Raw genomic sequence first — 17,148 nt, forward strand, 5'->3', positions numbered from 1 at the left:
AAAAAAAATTTCAAAATGAATTTCACTTTACATTTCAAATACAACTTTAATTTTTTTCTTCCAACTTTACCCTCAATAAATACTCCAATTTTTCTCTCTCACACAATGTTCAATGCAACTTTAAGTTTGTCTTATTCTTATAAAGTAAGGTTATTTTAGTAAAATTGTTATGACATTTGACTGCTTTATTCCATTCCTTAATCTGTATGCAATTGTCTAAAGTGACACTCATTTTGAAACGAAGTAGTACCTAATAAGAATTCAATCCCTCAAACCCAACATCTCACAAAAATTTCTTAAATATGACCCACTAATCAACTATCAAAAACTTTATATCATCACATTTCACTTTTTTAATATTAAAATAGTGACGGTCCCACTTAAAAGTAAGGGTCTTAGGTAAGACATTGAATCTTATAAGACCCTGAAAAAGATTCTCTCCAATGGGGGTACATAATAGGTATCAGGTCTTAAATGGTTAAGACCCCTCCCATTGGATATGGTCTTAGATACTACTCCCCCGTTTCACAATACTTGTCGCTTTTGAGGAATTCACACATACCAAGAAATCAAATAAATTTTGTTATTCTTGATGAAATTTTGTGTGTTTTTTCTATAATACCATTAACCATTTATTATTTTATTCTATAAATAGGTAAGGGTATTATTGACAAGTCAATAATTTATGTTGCATTGAAACTTAAAAGTGACAATTTGAAACAAAATTATTCTTCAAAAACGACATGTATTGTGAAACGTAAGGATTATTATTTTTTTTTTTTTTATGTATGGACTCATCTTTAGAGGACCTACATTGATCATTAGTCATGACTTCAAATTAGTGGGGATATTGTTGATTGGTTGGATCGGTACTTGAGTAAATACGAGGATCTATTTTGTTTTTCGTTGCTATTTATAAGCTGTGGGTTATGAATAACATGACTTTTGAAGCCAAACACCGTTCTCTTGTTCGGGTTGCGATCTAGGTTTGCATGTTCAACTGCAATATAATCAAGTTGTAGAACAAAGATTTTTTTTTAAAGGAGAACCTCTAGTTCCGATGATGTATCATCCAAGGTTTTAAATAACGGCCGCACAACCTGTATTAAATATTTTACGATTCGGCTGTTTTAAAAGTTGCACTACGAATTGTGGTTGTCGCGATGTAAATTAATCACAATATTGTACAAATCTTATTAAAGGACTTATATTGTCTTATAATGTATAGCTTAATTTCTCAATCTTTCTTCATAATTTCATAATGTAATTATTTTCAAAAAATTTAATGAATCTGTTTCTTATAAAAATCAAATTAACCATTACTAAATTCAGATTTTAATTAATGGTTTTAGAAGAGGCAAGAGCATAAAATAACCCAATGATATAAGTTTTTAAATACGGTCAATTTCTCGAATTTGAGTTTAATTTATGTGCTCATTTAATTTCAATCCCTAAAAATTACGAAACAATATATTTTTAGTTCCTCATTAGGGATTGAAAATATATAATTTTGTATTTTTTGGGACTAAAAAATGCATACATTGATTGAAAACATACTTTAACCTTTTTTTATATAAAGTAACGAATTTTCTTCTTTTTTGGACTATTTTTATAAATTAGTAAGTTTTGGAATAAATTGTAAATATATAATACAAAGTAGTTTCCAAAATGAGAATATTAAAAGATTTAGGTAAACAAGTTGGAAAAGTTGAGGAACCAATTTCTAAATATGAAAAACAGAGAGCAATTTGCAAATGTTAAATTTTAGGGATCAAAAAATGAAAATTTATAGGACTATTTTACAATTTTGTTTTTAAATTTATATGGACCAGTTAAAAAAATATAGGGACCGATTATAAATTTGAAAAATAAACAGAAACTTAATCGTAAATTTTGAAACATATAGCATACAATTTACCTGAATGAAAGAGTTATAAGAATCAATTTGAGATTTATTATATAGAATAAAAAGAAATTTTATGTTCATAGTTTTTATGTGTATTTGGAATTTCTTAAATTTTGCTTTGACAAAATATTTTTTAATTTATTATTCAAAAATTGAAATTTGGTGAGAAGAATTTAAATTTACCTTTAAAATTACATCAATTTGAAAATCGTCCTCACCCAAATGTTATCTGATTAAGATGGTCGGTTACATATATTACGTTACACTATAATATTATATCATAAATTGGATTTTGATCCAATTCATCGATTTATAAGTTTTTTTGGTATAAAAACCATGTCTAGGCATATCTTTGATATGAATAGCCGGTGGCATGCGATTGAAATAAAAAAGGGTCTTCCTAATAAGTGTTTTAAGGACATTGTTTAAGGAACTCACAAAAAGAAATTCTGTTTTGAAAATACAATCAAACACTTATTAAAGTCATAATTGTACAATTTCAAATGCAAAAATTACTACTTTTAGATGCTTAAATAATACCTTTAGGACACTTGTTAACATTTTCCAATAAGAAATCATATTAGATCTCAATAACTGACGTAAAACTTTATCAAATTTGTATGACATAAATTATACTCCCTCCGGCCTCAAATGTAAGAAACTTTTCACTTTTTTGGTTCATTCAATAAATGATGTATGTGGTCTATAATAAAGACCACATACATCATTTATTGAATGAATCTAAAAAGTGAAAAGTTTCTTACATTTGAGATCGGAGGGAGTATACGCCTAGACTAATAATGTTAATTAAACAATACTAATAGAAGAGAAATATATTTTGACAACCACTTTTTGATAACTTTCTCTCTCATACTCACATGATGTTGTTATCCTCTCTCTTCCTTTTTCTCTTTCCATTGTTTTTGACCAATAAGAAGTGAGAAAAACAAGATTGTCAACAAAGTTGTCATCAAATGGATGTCAAAATATTATTACTGCTAATAGAATTATTGTCATTTTCATTGTAACCTTATTTTAGTGGCGGAGGCACAAGGGGCACGTGATTGTGAAGGGAAGGAAAGGATATAGTGTCAGCATGCATGTGTCACGTGTGTGAGTGAGTGTTACCCTCGTGTCAAAAGCCTAAACGACGGTGGTCAATAACACGTGTTGAGAATCAATGCTTGTTCATTTTCTTTCATTGTTTTTTCGGACATATCGGCTCTGTTTGATAAAATTAGCTGATAGCTGATAAGTTAGCTGATAGCTTTTAGCTTTTAGCTGATAAGCTAGTTGAAGTGTTTGGTAAAATTAGCTGATAGCTTTTGCTTTGAATAATAAGGGTAAATATGAAAGAAAAAATGAGAAGCTAAAAGCTATAAGCTCAAAAGCTACTTGAAGTAGCTTCTGAAAAATAGCTTATAAGCTCCTGAAATAAGCTATAAGCTCGTTGTACCAAACAGAGCTTTTTTTTGCCAAATGAGCTTATAAGCTAAAAGCTAAGAGCTAAAAGCTCTTTTTTTGGGTTTACTAAGGGTGTGTTTGGTAAAATTAAGCTATAAGCTAGCTTATAGCTGATAAGCTAGCTGATAGCTGAAAAGCTAGCTTATAGCTGATGGCTGATAGCTGAAAGCTTATAGCTGAAAAGCTTGCTGATTTAAATTAAAGTGTTTGGCAAAATTAGCTTTTGAAGTTACTAATAAATATAAAATGACTTAAAAGTACATATATGTTTAATATATTATAAATTTAATTTATAAAAAATTTAACTTTTTTTTTTACCCAAAAATATTTTAGCTAAGAGTTTATCTTAATAATTTTAATTTATTTCAAAATATTTTTATGGAAAATTATTTCTTTTGATTTTATTCGTAAATATGTTCAACGAAAATAATAATGATAAATATTTATATAATTTTTTTGAAGGAATAAATAAATATTTAAATATGAATTTAATAGAAAGAGACCGTATAAAACAATTAAATTTACAACAATATTTCAACCAACAGGAACAAAGTAACCAAAAAGAACCAACAGGAACAGAAAAAAAAAAAAATCAAATAGAAACTAGCGTAAGGCAAACAGTACAAAAAAATGAAGCACTACGTGGGGAAGTTTCTTTCTTTTACGTGGGCAGTTTTTTTAATAAAAAATAATACTAAAGGTTAAAAATGGAATAAAATATGAAAAGCTACAAGCTATAAGCTCAAAAGCTACTTGGATTAGCTTCTTAAAAAACACTATAAGCTAGTGAAAAAAGCTTTTTACCAAACGCATCTCATTCTATCAAAACAAGCTTATAAGCTAATTCAACAAGCTATAAGCTAGCTTATTTACGTTACCAAACACAGCCTAAACAGAGCCATCGTATCCTAATCCTAGAATCCCATACTAAGAAAGAAAGAAGGCTACTAAGAATAATAACGTGCCTAACTATCACGTGACCTGCGGGGTTTCTTGCTTTCAATAGAGGATTTCCTCATCTCCGCAACTAATTTGAAACCAGTCAAAGACACAAAAATTATTGATTTTATTGGTTTATTATTCTTATACTATAAATATTTATTATACAAATATGGGAAATGTTAACCAGTGCTCCGGAGCACTGGTTAAGGAGTTAAATATAATAGTATCTTGCATTGAAAGTTGTGTTGTCATTGCATTAAAAACTTAAAAGGTGTTCTTTTTGACTTAAAATTTCCACTTTCGACTTCCTTAACCAGTGCCCCCGGGGCACTGGTTAACATGACCCTACAAATATATATTTTTATTTTGAAAAATGAAGAATTATTGATACCAAATGCATACAACAAGAATATTGGAAGAAAAAACAAGGGCGTAGTTTTTGATAACATTAAGGATTTTTGGATTTGTCAAAAAAAAAAATTAAGGATTATTGGAAGTTTTGCATTGATTATGGCGGGAGAGTTAGATTTGAAATAAGAAAACAATATATACATAAGAGCAAAAACGGCTTAGAACCTTCTTACAAGTTTGTTTGTTGCAAAGAAGGCTTATGAAAATCAAATGAACAAGATTATAAAACAATCAAGCCAAAGAACAGAAGTCGGAACTAAATGTCCATCATGATAAAAATTTTAGGGTTTAACCATGAATCACTAGATACAAATTATAGCATATCATCAACAACAAAAAAGGAACAAGAGATTGTGTACCTTTGAATTAGGTTGATGAAGGATAACCGTAGACAACGCCGACAACTATGAGAGGGGTAACTACCCTCATTCCGTCTAGCTCTAGGTTTTCTCACCAATCTTCAGAATAATTAACCGTCTAATGGGATGACGTTTAAATAGCTAAACGGCTGAGGGCAGGGACCTCTCATTGGGCTTATCTAAATGGTCCAACCCATCACGGTCCATTTAGTTACAAAAGCCCAATCACTCAAATTCATCATATAATTAGTGCTTAACACAATAGACCATAATTTATATTATGACACCGACTTATAATAATTGATTATTGTCAATCCATAATTGATTAATTAAATAATTAATCCAACAATCTCCCACTTGGATGACAATACTCAATTACTGAAAGAATAAAAAATTCACTTGTCATAAAGAATTTAAAATTTAAAATTACATGTATGGTCAAAGCACTAATCATTCAAAAGAGAAGTAAGCTTTAATGCTGCAGAAATTGAATCCGATAGGGAAAACAAATCATACAGATCAAAGACTCACTTTTCTAACAAATGATGAATCTATAGTGAACGTTTGAATTAAAAAGAATATGTCACTAAATAGCCCAAGCATTTTAAAAAATGCTGTAACAAACTCCCACTAACCCAAAATAACATAGACTTAATCAAATCATTATGAGTTACAATACTCATATATATAAGTCTGTGGTTAGTGGTTCTGCCAATGAGTTTTCAATATTACAGAAGTCATATATCCACATAGGTACACGAATAGTAATTACTTATAGGGATAGCCTATTAAGAGAGTGTAATTACATATAGTCAAAATCAATAAATGTTCTACGACATTCAATTAATCCAAGTTTTATAAAAAAAACGTGACTATGAAAATCCATAAAAGCAAAATAGGAAATTCAATAATCCCCAAATTGGATTAACATAGACACTTAGTTTAAAGAAAAAAATGTGGATTAATGTGGCCACTAGAATGTCAAAAACAAAAGAACATTTATGATTATCTCAAATTATAAGTACCACAAAAACACAATATCATACTCGATAGGAGTATTGATATTATACATTGTACTTACTATTTATGACCTCATAAAATGTGGAATGTTGGTAAAACAGAAGCACAATGTATATTTGCATGCCAAGAAATTATTGTGCATATTCCAACAAAATTGACTTAAGCATCCAATTATGATGCTCATTGAGATCGATAGAATTTTAACATATATCTCAATATAATAGAATGAGACTAAAGTTTAAAGTCTCTTAAGCTATGCCATATTTTATAGTGTGCACTAGAGTATATGGCAATAACAACAATAATATTGTGTACACATTTCTCTTGATCTCACATATATATATAAACAAGAGTGAGATTTCTCATTTGAGCTCATAATATATAATATTGTGTACACACTCCCACTGATCCCACATATATATAAACAAGAGTAAGTGGAATTCTCATTAGTGATCACTGATACAAAATATTATAATAATGTAATATTCAACAGTGGGATACTCAATTACTAGTGCAAGATCATCAACATAAGTGGTTATATAATTTTAGTCAATAGAGTTTCATGAACTCAACCACATATTTTGCACATGAGCATAGCAGAATTATTAACACAAGTGGTAACTCAAGGATAATATAAAACCCCTTAAATACATATTTTATCAATGGCAGATATCATCAAGAATTGGGTTTCATAGTTAACCACATATTCTGCATTTACAATTAAGGAGAACGTAAATTTTCATTTAAGAATTTTATAACATAAGATCTCCTTTTCACAATTAAAATTCCACAGAATTTTATAAACAAAGTAACCGTTATATGACAGAGTATGATGATTATATAAAAATTTATCATCATATGAGTGAGATGAGTCTCTAAAAATAGGATATAAGACTCTGTTCACAATTTTAATAACTCACTCAAAACTCAAACGCTACAATTATACTTACACAAATTTGAGAAACAATTAGGTTAAAAGCAGCGGAAATACACAAGACTTATATTTTATTATTATTGAGGATATAAGAGAAAATAGTCATAAACTTCCATAAGTATTAAAGAATAGCAATAACATAATTAATATCCTCAATATAAGTCTCTATTTCATATCTAAAATATGAAAACAAATAAATATATTTGTTTATGAGATATAGTTAGTTGACATGTAGAATTTTTCTCACTTGTTGAAGAATGATAGTTAAACTATCTTACCCACAAAAGGATGATTATGTTAAGTAATGTCATACCGATAGGGTATGTCCATCACGTTACACAATACATAGCAATGATTCTCCCACTTGATAGAGAATAGACAATGATAGTTGAATTAAAAAGGTTTGAAAGATATTTTATTTAAAATATTCAACTATTTCTCTATCACAAAATGATATGTTAAGTAACGTCACACCGATAGGGTATATCCGTCACTCACATAACAAAGGGATAGTAGCAATCCGATATATTTATATATATATAAAAATCACATTTAGGTAGAAATTTAATTCAAAATGTAATAATATTGGATTGCAAAATTTATACAATTTTCTACATGTCTTTTAACAAAGTAACTTACTTATATTAATCTCATTCAAGGATCTTAACGATAATAAGTAAGAACTATATCATCACAATGTACCATTCTTATGTCGTACAAAATTTAAACATTGATTGAGTATTCTAATTATAATTGACATAAGTATAAACATTTTAGGTACATTGAATAATAACAATTATATTAATAACAACACACCGATAGGGTGTGACTGTTACCAATATAATGTTAATCTATTTAACAAAATTTGCATAATTGTACCCACGATAGGTGAGATTACAATTATACAAATAAATAATGTTTATGCTTAAGAGAATATGATACAATAATATCATGCATAAACAATTATACTTAAATTTACTCATCTTCGGTCATATTCAAATGATAGAAAAATGCGCTTAACAATATTTTAAATTAGCACATCATAAATATGACTTTAGAATTTCTTTTATATGAAGTAGTATAATAACAAAAATTGTTATTTGGAATAGAAGTGTGTCAAATAGTTTTCTAATTTATCCAGAAAAGAACTCTTAGAATAAAATTTTTCAATACTCCCACTATAAATTAAAAAAAAAACACAAATACAAAACGGAGCATTATAGTAAGAAAATAGTATATAACAACAGAGTTCTGTTTAGAATATTCTGAAAAAGGATTTCACTTCTATATAGGATATCATAATTGCACAACAAAAGAGAAGAAGAACTAAATTTCTTCATATGTGCAATAATAAGCAATAAGTCACAAGAGGATAAAATAATTAAATAACAACTTACCTCGCAGAGTGTGACGTTCATCCTTATACTTAGAGCCACTGAATTTTGATGACTTAACGAGAATATCTTATAATATAGTCATCTCAAAATATTCATCAATAGAGAATAAGCAATTATAAATAAGCATATGTGAGACTCTAATTATAAATCAATATGATTTATATAAGAATTCAGATGTAAGGATGATACATATTTCAAAAAATTGCCTCCATTCTTCATAAGTTGTTTTGATAATAGTTAACAGATAAACAACAAAGAGGCTTACAAATTTTAATTCATCATTATGATTTTAGCATAAAAAAATGCAACAATGCATTATTTACTATATACAAAAATACATAGTTTAACATAATTGTGATCCAAATAATTAATTGCGACAAGACACACTAATAGTATTTATCACAAATTTAGAGTAATAAATTACGGGTTTAGATTAGGGAGTATAGCAGGAAGCATAATGTATATTAAAGAGAAATATGTCAATATTATATTCAATTAATATAAATGACACATATATACAACTCACTATACTCATTTTGAAAACAAAATATTATGAGGACCCTTCAAAACAATTTGTGACAAGAATCAAAGACAAGTGTCTTAGTTTTAAATATGTCGCCAAAAGAATGATCAATTAGTGAACTTTGGATCTTTATGCTAAGACAATATGAATTCAAGAATATCTTACATTAGAATATTTATAATGCCAAGAATATTTAAAATCGTAAAATATAAATTAATTATACTTGGCATTAAAATTAACAAAATTGAGCCTTCTATAAATTCACAATAGTAAATATAAGAGAGAATTTTCAAAAACAGTTTAAGCTCAAATATTGAGAATACATGATTTGAAATAAATTATTCTCAATTTAATCGATATATGAACTTTTCAAGATTTGACAAAATTTTGAAATCCATGCATCAAAAAATACAATATCAACAATTCTCAAAAAAATATATTAGTTTATACAAGATATTTGAGACAAGAATATAAGACTGAGTCTAAAGATTCTTCACAATACTAACACTTTAAAAGAATAATTTACATAAGTGTTATATTTTAAACTCAAATCTAAAGAATGCATGATTTAAAAGAACATATGATTCTTATATTAGTATACATCAAATATTTAAAGATCTCAAAAGTTATTTAAATCCCAAATTTTAAGGGTATAAAATAAATCAAATCTTCCGAATATTTTGGGAACAAGAGAAATTATATTTTTATCCCAAAATAATATAATATTTTTGGCATAAAATAAAATTTTGGAATTTTTATAGCCGTACGTGGCCTGTTTTATTTATTTATGATAAAATGCCCCAAGTTTAAGCAAAAATATTGGCCATAGTCATCAGAAAGTAAACGGGTTTAACCCGGTTGTTTGGTTACATGACCCGACGGGTTTCATTCAATATACGGCGGCGGCGGATAACGATTTTGCCTGGGTTGGGATCGTTATGCTTTCGAATGAAAGAAGCCCTTGATTAATTTCAGGAATCACCGATCAAAATAGATTTGACACAGATCGAAGGGAATGGGGTTTTATGGCATAACAGAATTGTAGAACACCGGTTTTCATACTGATTGAATTAATTTGTTGTGGCAATCGGTGCAATAATCATGATAAATAAGCAAGGAAGCCTCACAAAAGGGGTGTAGAAATACAGTGGCCATAGAAGTTTTAATCACCAAAGGAATCGCAAAATATAATAAAATAAGGCATATGCTTTTGCAATTCCATGAACTTATTTATCTATTCAATAAAACAAAGTATGATTGCCATGTTACAGTACGATGGATAATTCAGTGCATCGATATTCAAATATGGTTCAATCTAACAATAGCCATAAATTGTATCTATTTGGCTCTGATACCAATTGATAAAAATTTTAGGGTTTAACCATGAATCACTAGATACAAATTATAGCATATCATCAACAACAAAAAAGGAACAAGAGATTGTGTACCTTTGAATTAGGTTGATGAAGGATAACCGTAGACAACGCCGACAACTATGAGAGGGGTAACTACCCTCATTCCGTCTAGCTCTAGGTTTTCTCACCAATCTTCAGAATAATTAACCGTCTAATGGGATGACGTTTAAATAGCTAAACAGCTGAGGGCAGGGACCTCTCATTGGGCTTATCTAAATGGTCCAACCCATCACGGTCCATTTAGTTACAAAAGCCCAATCACTCAAATTCATCATATAATTAGTGCTTAACACAATAGACCATAATTTATATTATGACACCGACTTATAATAATTGATTATTGTCAATCCATAATTGATTAATTAAATAATTAATCCAACACATCAGGGATAAGACTTATAAATATGGGTAAAGTTTGGATAGTGCGTGAAATAAACAACCATATATTGATATCTCCATGAAAATTATAAAAAAAATAAAATGCCAACAAATTGAGTAAACTTGAAATGTGATAATTTAAACTTAAAAACTATAAGATTTTGGATGGTGTAAGAGTAGTTTAGGGCAAACACAGAAAAGTGCTAGCATGGATGAGGGTTTTTAGTTTTGCTTACATACATGTCTTGGTGGAATTTGTTTTCTTGATTAAGATTATACTAGATCGCGCGACCCGTGCTATCGCACGGGTCAATATTTATGAAGAAACTGTAAAAAATCATAAAATAAAACCATAAACATCTTTGAAATAAATTGTAAATCAAAAAATGGTGACACACGAAACCGCACTTACCATTAGTAATGCGAGACAAAGGAGTTCTCTCAACATCTTCCAAAAAGTTCAAACGCACTTACAATCATCATTTTCGGATGTTCGGATCCTTTTTGGAGCCTTCTTAATAATAGTGTTAAATCAAATGGATGAAAAAGAGGTGCATCAAACATGGGAATGGTAGTAGCATATGAAGTTAATAGCTTTAGTATAATAAAACATGTGAGAAGGAGAGAAATAAACTGGGTAGTAGCAATCAAAAGCCTGAAGATTTATAAAGTCATGTGGAGTGAAACACCAAACTTCTGACATAGTAGTATATGATGGAGTGCATGACTAAGACCAAAGACTTTCTGCTATAGATTTTCTGCCAAGAGATACACCAAAGATATAAACTTATGTGTAGAGTGTAATCAGGACATTGACAGCAAATATAGTTGCTTGTAAACATGGTTTTCCATAAATCAAGAATTATTACCAAAATAATTTTCTTTGATCTTGATCCAATAGCATGCTAAAATGACATATGTCTGGATATTATAATCATTAGAATCCTAGCAAATCTTATTGCTTGCAAGCATGGTTTTCCTCTAACTTATGGCCAAATGTAGCAAAATCTATAGATTTTCTTCCATAAAACACACAAACTATAAATTTCGTTTATGGCAGAGTGCACACAAAGGAAAACAAAAAGATTTGCAAAATCACTATCCTCTTATGGGATCCATAAAATTAACAGTGTTATGCAGACAATATGATAATCCTTAACATTAAAATCCTGATACAATTATTAAAAGTCTAGCAAAAGGGAGGGTGATAGAATGTTATTGCTTGCAAAGCATGAAAGTACGATGACAAATGACATTCTAGAGCCAAAGCTACAGATCTTATTGTAGAAGAAACACCAATGCCATATACTTGTGTGCAGACAATGTAATGAGGACATTGACAGCAATTTTAATTCCCTGCAAACTTGGTTTGTATAAACATGATCAAATAAAAAAAAAAAAACCAACATTACAAATTCCGTGCAAATACACTTATGTGTATCACAGCAATATGCAAGTTCTGGAGGAAATAAAATAAAATAAAAAAACCAACATTACAAATTTTCCTGACTATAACAGTACATACCTCTTTTGTAGACCAGGGTGATAGGCTTACTTTCCTTTCTGTACGTATTCAATATGTCCAGAAATGACTTGTAAACATGAACATTGCCCTGAAACCGAGTCTGCATAAAAGGAACCATTCTGCTCAAAACTAAAACTATTAATTCTACATTGCAAACAAATCTGCGTGAAGAGAATCCATTAAACTCGCAAACATTCTAACCTTTATCGTGTTCACCTAACTCATAGCTTCATAAAATTCAACCTTCTTTTTTGGTTGAGGTTGCTCATCCTCAGACGAAAGGGTAATCTCATGGCCCTTTGGCAGAAAGGTGTTAAATCCCAAGATCAAGTCTCTATGACCTCTAAAAAGTTCCTTCACTCATTCAATGACACCATCAGTATCAACTCTACAAATGCACCAAAAGGATAAACAAATCAATTACAACTAACAAATTCATAATCCCTCTCCCAATATATATACAAAAACAACGTGGTACAAAATACCTTTGTGCTTTAAAATCTTTCATAACCTCCAAAAAGTCCTCATACTTTTCCTTCTTGTCTTGAAAAATATCCTTGATCGCCTTGAGATATGCTACAACATCATTAGTAGTCAGTTTTTGACCATCTCGATTCGGCGGTTGCCCGGACCTTGAAACTTGATCTTAGAGAATATACACCACAATCATGTTGAGTGTGATCTTATCATATGGTTTCTGAATTATGTTTTCATTTCTTTATTGCTCCTTCGGCTCTAGGCACTAAGTATTTATCTTAATCAAACCTGAGATTGTTGGCACGTTAATGTCTTCACAATTCATTGAACAATTTAGATTCTCACACTCCACATTAGAATCAATCCCTGAAACATATATAAAGTCCAAGCTTTAATAAAATCACTAAGAGTACCTTCAAATATCAAAAATTTATGATATTAATTAAGTAAATAAGAACAACTACATTAGGTTCTTCGCGGAAAAATGATGAAAATAATAAGAAAATGCTAGCATGAATTTGAACATAAACTTTGGTAATTTTAAATCTTATAGCGGTTGTCTCTAGTCTTATCTCATAGATATTGCTTTCATGTATTATAGGTATACATTATAGATATTTTAATTCCTTTCCCCTAAGATATACGCACGTTTCTAATCTTATCTCAATAGCATTTCAAGTAAGGAACTGCTGTCATGATAATATTTCAGTCTACATTTTTTGCTCAAAGTTACTGCCTAACAATCACATGATTTGTGTTTTTAACCTGTTGACACACGCATAATAACCATATAGCTAATATTTGCTCTTTTGCCCCCCTTTACATGTGAACACAAAGAATATTATGTTTTCATATCCTGATGCAGATTAAGTAAACAATACCTTCAAATAAGAAGGCACATTCAATAGCCAAAGTCCACAGCTCCATCAGCAAAAATCTGTAAATTGTAAAATAAAGCTACAAATCAGTTGTAAAGCTACAAATACAGAATTCAATAAAAATTACTGGAATTTCCTGCCTAAAACTGTTATAGCTAAACTAAACACATCTACTAAGCCATGATAGTCCTACAACTTCCTGCCCAAATATGCACCAAACTATATATAGTTAACATTAAAACAATTATAGTTAAACATTAAACATTACTTTCAAACACATCTCAACCAAGAAAATAAAGTACTGAATTAGTAATTAATTAACTACCTGCACGAAGATATCATTTTTGAGAGATTTAAATTCAACATTGTAGATACGAACACTATTGCTGAAAATTTAAAGTTAAAATCTTAATTATTTAAAGCAACAAACAAATTAAATCGAGAAACCTTGCTTTCACAAACCCAAGTGCGAGCATTAGAACACCTCCTATCAGGTCTACATATAGAAAAGATAGAGTGAAGTTTGCAAAAATGTTGTTAATTAGTTTTCTTCTAATGCGTATGTTATCATTGTTCACACACTTGACTTGTAATATGTCATTGTTCCAAAAAAGAAAAAATAGAAGAAAAAAAAATCAAACAAAAGGAAAAGGGTAAGACTGATGATAGGACTTCATACATGGAACATATATAATGTTCTATGCTACCCTGCATTATTTAAAACCCAATAATATTGATATATGTCTAAAAGAAAACTTTTTTTTGCTGAGAGCTAAAATTATTAACAAACCATTGAAGTGCAGATTGAAGAGAGAATAGGTAATGAGGAACGAACCTTTATTGATCTTTCTTGTAGCAGATGTTACATATTTCGTGTGTAATTTTGTAGATAAAGACACCATGATGTATATCGACATGTTAATGAGACGGACATGATGAAATAGCAAGTTCACCAATCAAAATCTACTACAATCTATGAGCCACCACTGCTGCACTTGCTAACTGTAAAATTCATCCAAAAAAACAATCATACTGCTAAAAAAAATGTTACAAAAAAAAGGATTAGTTTTACACTATCAGGTGAGTTTAACAAAATTGTGTCATAAATTATTATTCTTCATATCAAATGGTTATAGAGGAACTGGCTTGGACTTATAAACAGAAATGTTGAATCCATTTTTTCTATGGTGTTGGAGAGGTTGTCCTTAAATTGTTCAATAATAACTATTTTACTTATAAAATTTAGTTGAATAAGTATGTTAGGAAAACATTGAAATAGGTAAAAAAAAACAAAACATCCATTCTTGTTGACTATTAACCATTGCCTTGATTTTTAGCCAATAACCAAGATCAACCCATCAACACAACTTACGAAGGACTTTCTTAGTATTCATTTTTCTTCACATGCTTCTAACTTTTGAAAACTCAATTCATCAAGCTATGAATTTCTTATTGTTGTAACTATTAAATCATTAAAAGTAGTTGTATGAAAAAATGTAGAACCAATAAGAAACCTCAAAGCATTTCTAAAGAGCAATACATAATACTATATTTGACGGGAAAAAAAAGACAATATTAGTGTGACAATATTATAGTCCTGGTCACAGGGAAAAAGAACATGAATCAGAATAAAAACTTCAAGTGAATCAGATATATATAGCATGAATATTGAATATTTTTTTAATCAAAATAAAAAACCTAAAACTACCCAAGAATTACGGTGCAAACAAATACCTTGAGATGGACCATTTAACAGCGAATAATAGTATTTCATTCTTCAGCTTTGAACCTGCAGGAAGAGATGTGAATACGGCCACCGCAAGACAAAAACAAAACAACCCTAATTAGAAACCTCAAAAACATAAGTTGATTAATAAAAATCCGATGCAACTAAAAGATCCCAAACTAAGTGGCAGCAGATGAAATTGGTCATGGCGAGAAGGAATTCTCTATTTGGCGCTGAATTGACATGTATACGCATACAAATCATAAAAATCAAAACGATAAAAAAATGCGCATCTAAATGCAGTTTATATAAATCAGACTAAACAATATAAAACCATTCAATATAGAATGCAGTTTCTCTTATCCCAATTAGATTTAAATGATTCAAACTCATAAGAATAGTGTTTCTTATTCCAGACAGATTCTTAAATGATTCTAACTCATAAGAATAGTGTTTCTACCTCAAAAACACAGTTCTGTGATATATCCTTACTCCAGCACCAGCACGGTAACATTGAGTTGCACTGATGTCTCTATAAGGGATGACCCTTTTATTCACAAACCAATCATGCTTCCCTTGTTTCTGCATATGCCATTCATTCATCAACACAAACCACATTCAATTTTAGGTCCATATAAAATTAAGGTTATTGCATTAGTTAGAATATATCATACACAATAGAATGCATATATTCAAATGAGCATATAATCAAACAGTTAGAATGCAAAGTATCAAATGAGCATAGAATCAATTGAATCAAGGTTCCAACACAACCAACAACTAAACAAAACTCACCATGATGTTCACAATTCAATATTCTACTCTCTACCTTAGATTAGAACACACAGAAGCACCTGTTAAAAACACATTTACGATTATAAATCACACTAACACAATCAAAATCAAGACTTTTAACCCAAAAATACACAAATCAAGATCAGGACCACCTCTTGAAAACATAAATCAAATAATTTTTTTATCTATTCCTTGAATCTTACAACCTGCACAATCGGATTCAGCAAGATTAAGCAATTTGCACATAATCAGAACTAAAATTAGAAGAGATTGAAACCTAAAATTGCTTAAGAACTGATTGGTAAAATGAAAAAACTAATTGCAATGATGCTGTTTGTTTGTGACATGAAATTTGAATCCAAAACTGTATGGGAGAGGGAGAGAGAGAGAGAGAGAGAGAGAGAGAGAGAGAGAGAGAGAGAGAGAGAGAGAGAGAGAGAGAGAGAGAGAGAGAGTGTTTGGGTTTGTGAAAGGAAAATTGAAAATGAGTTTGGAGAAGAGGAAGCTGTCGTATGGGGGAGAGAGGGGGAGAAAAATGAAAATGGATTGAGAGAAGAGGAAGAAGAAGTTGTTGTTATGTTCTTTTTTGAAACCGACCTTATGCTCCAATTGCTCAATTTTCTGTTGTTTCACGTGAAGATGTTGTTCTGTTCTTTTCTTTTCTCAAACCTACCTTATGCTTCTATTGGCTAATTGTGTTGCTGTTATCTTGCAGTGTTGAATTGGTCATTTAAGAACTCAAAGTCAAACCCACCCCTCTTTTCAAAGGGCAATACTGTCATTTTCACATTTTCAAAAGTTAGGGTTTTGGAGCCAAAAGGGGTTTGCAGTTTAAAATTTTCTAGGGTTTGCAAGCAGTTTTGTGTTCCCTTTAATATAGTAAGATAATCGGAACAAAGGTAAAATGATAAATACGGAAGACACATGAGAAGGCTAGAGGGTGGGAAAAGAATTTTCTATTATCCTATTTTATGATTGGTTTGGAACTTAAATATATG

General features: G+C 29.9%; 1 long non-coding RNA gene across 9 annotated transcripts; it reads right to left on the minus strand.

The window, feature by feature from the left end:
• Nucleotides 1-11,054: 11,054 nt before the first annotated feature.
• On the minus strand, nucleotides 11,055-16,846 carry LOC146942748 (uncharacterized). Of its 9 annotated transcripts, none has more exons than XR_015032846.1 (11): nucleotides 16,303-16,741; nucleotides 16,151-16,209; nucleotides 15,816-15,937; nucleotides 15,364-15,418; nucleotides 14,465-14,631; nucleotides 13,955-14,015; nucleotides 13,633-13,688; nucleotides 12,760-13,117; nucleotides 12,476-12,662; nucleotides 12,275-12,374; nucleotides 11,055-11,507 (listed from the first exon to the last, which is right to left on the minus strand). It is a non-coding gene; the product is annotated as an uncharacterized LOC146942748 (long non-coding RNA). The 9 variants fall into 9 exon arrangements; XR_015032847.1 differs by having other exon boundaries at nucleotides 11,067-11,260; XR_015032844.1 differs by lacking the exon at nucleotides 11,055-11,507 and adding an exon at nucleotides 16,748-16,846 and having other exon boundaries at nucleotides 11,653-12,374; nucleotides 16,303-16,356.
• Between the last annotated feature and the right edge of the window lie 302 nt (nucleotides 16,847-17,148).

Source organism: Medicago sativa, chromosome 3 (assembly GCF_051527215.1).
Source record: "Medicago sativa cultivar Bolivia chromosome 3, Bolivia_mono, whole genome shotgun sequence".
Classification (NCBI taxonomy): domain Eukaryota; kingdom Viridiplantae; phylum Streptophyta; class Magnoliopsida; order Fabales; family Fabaceae; genus Medicago; species Medicago sativa.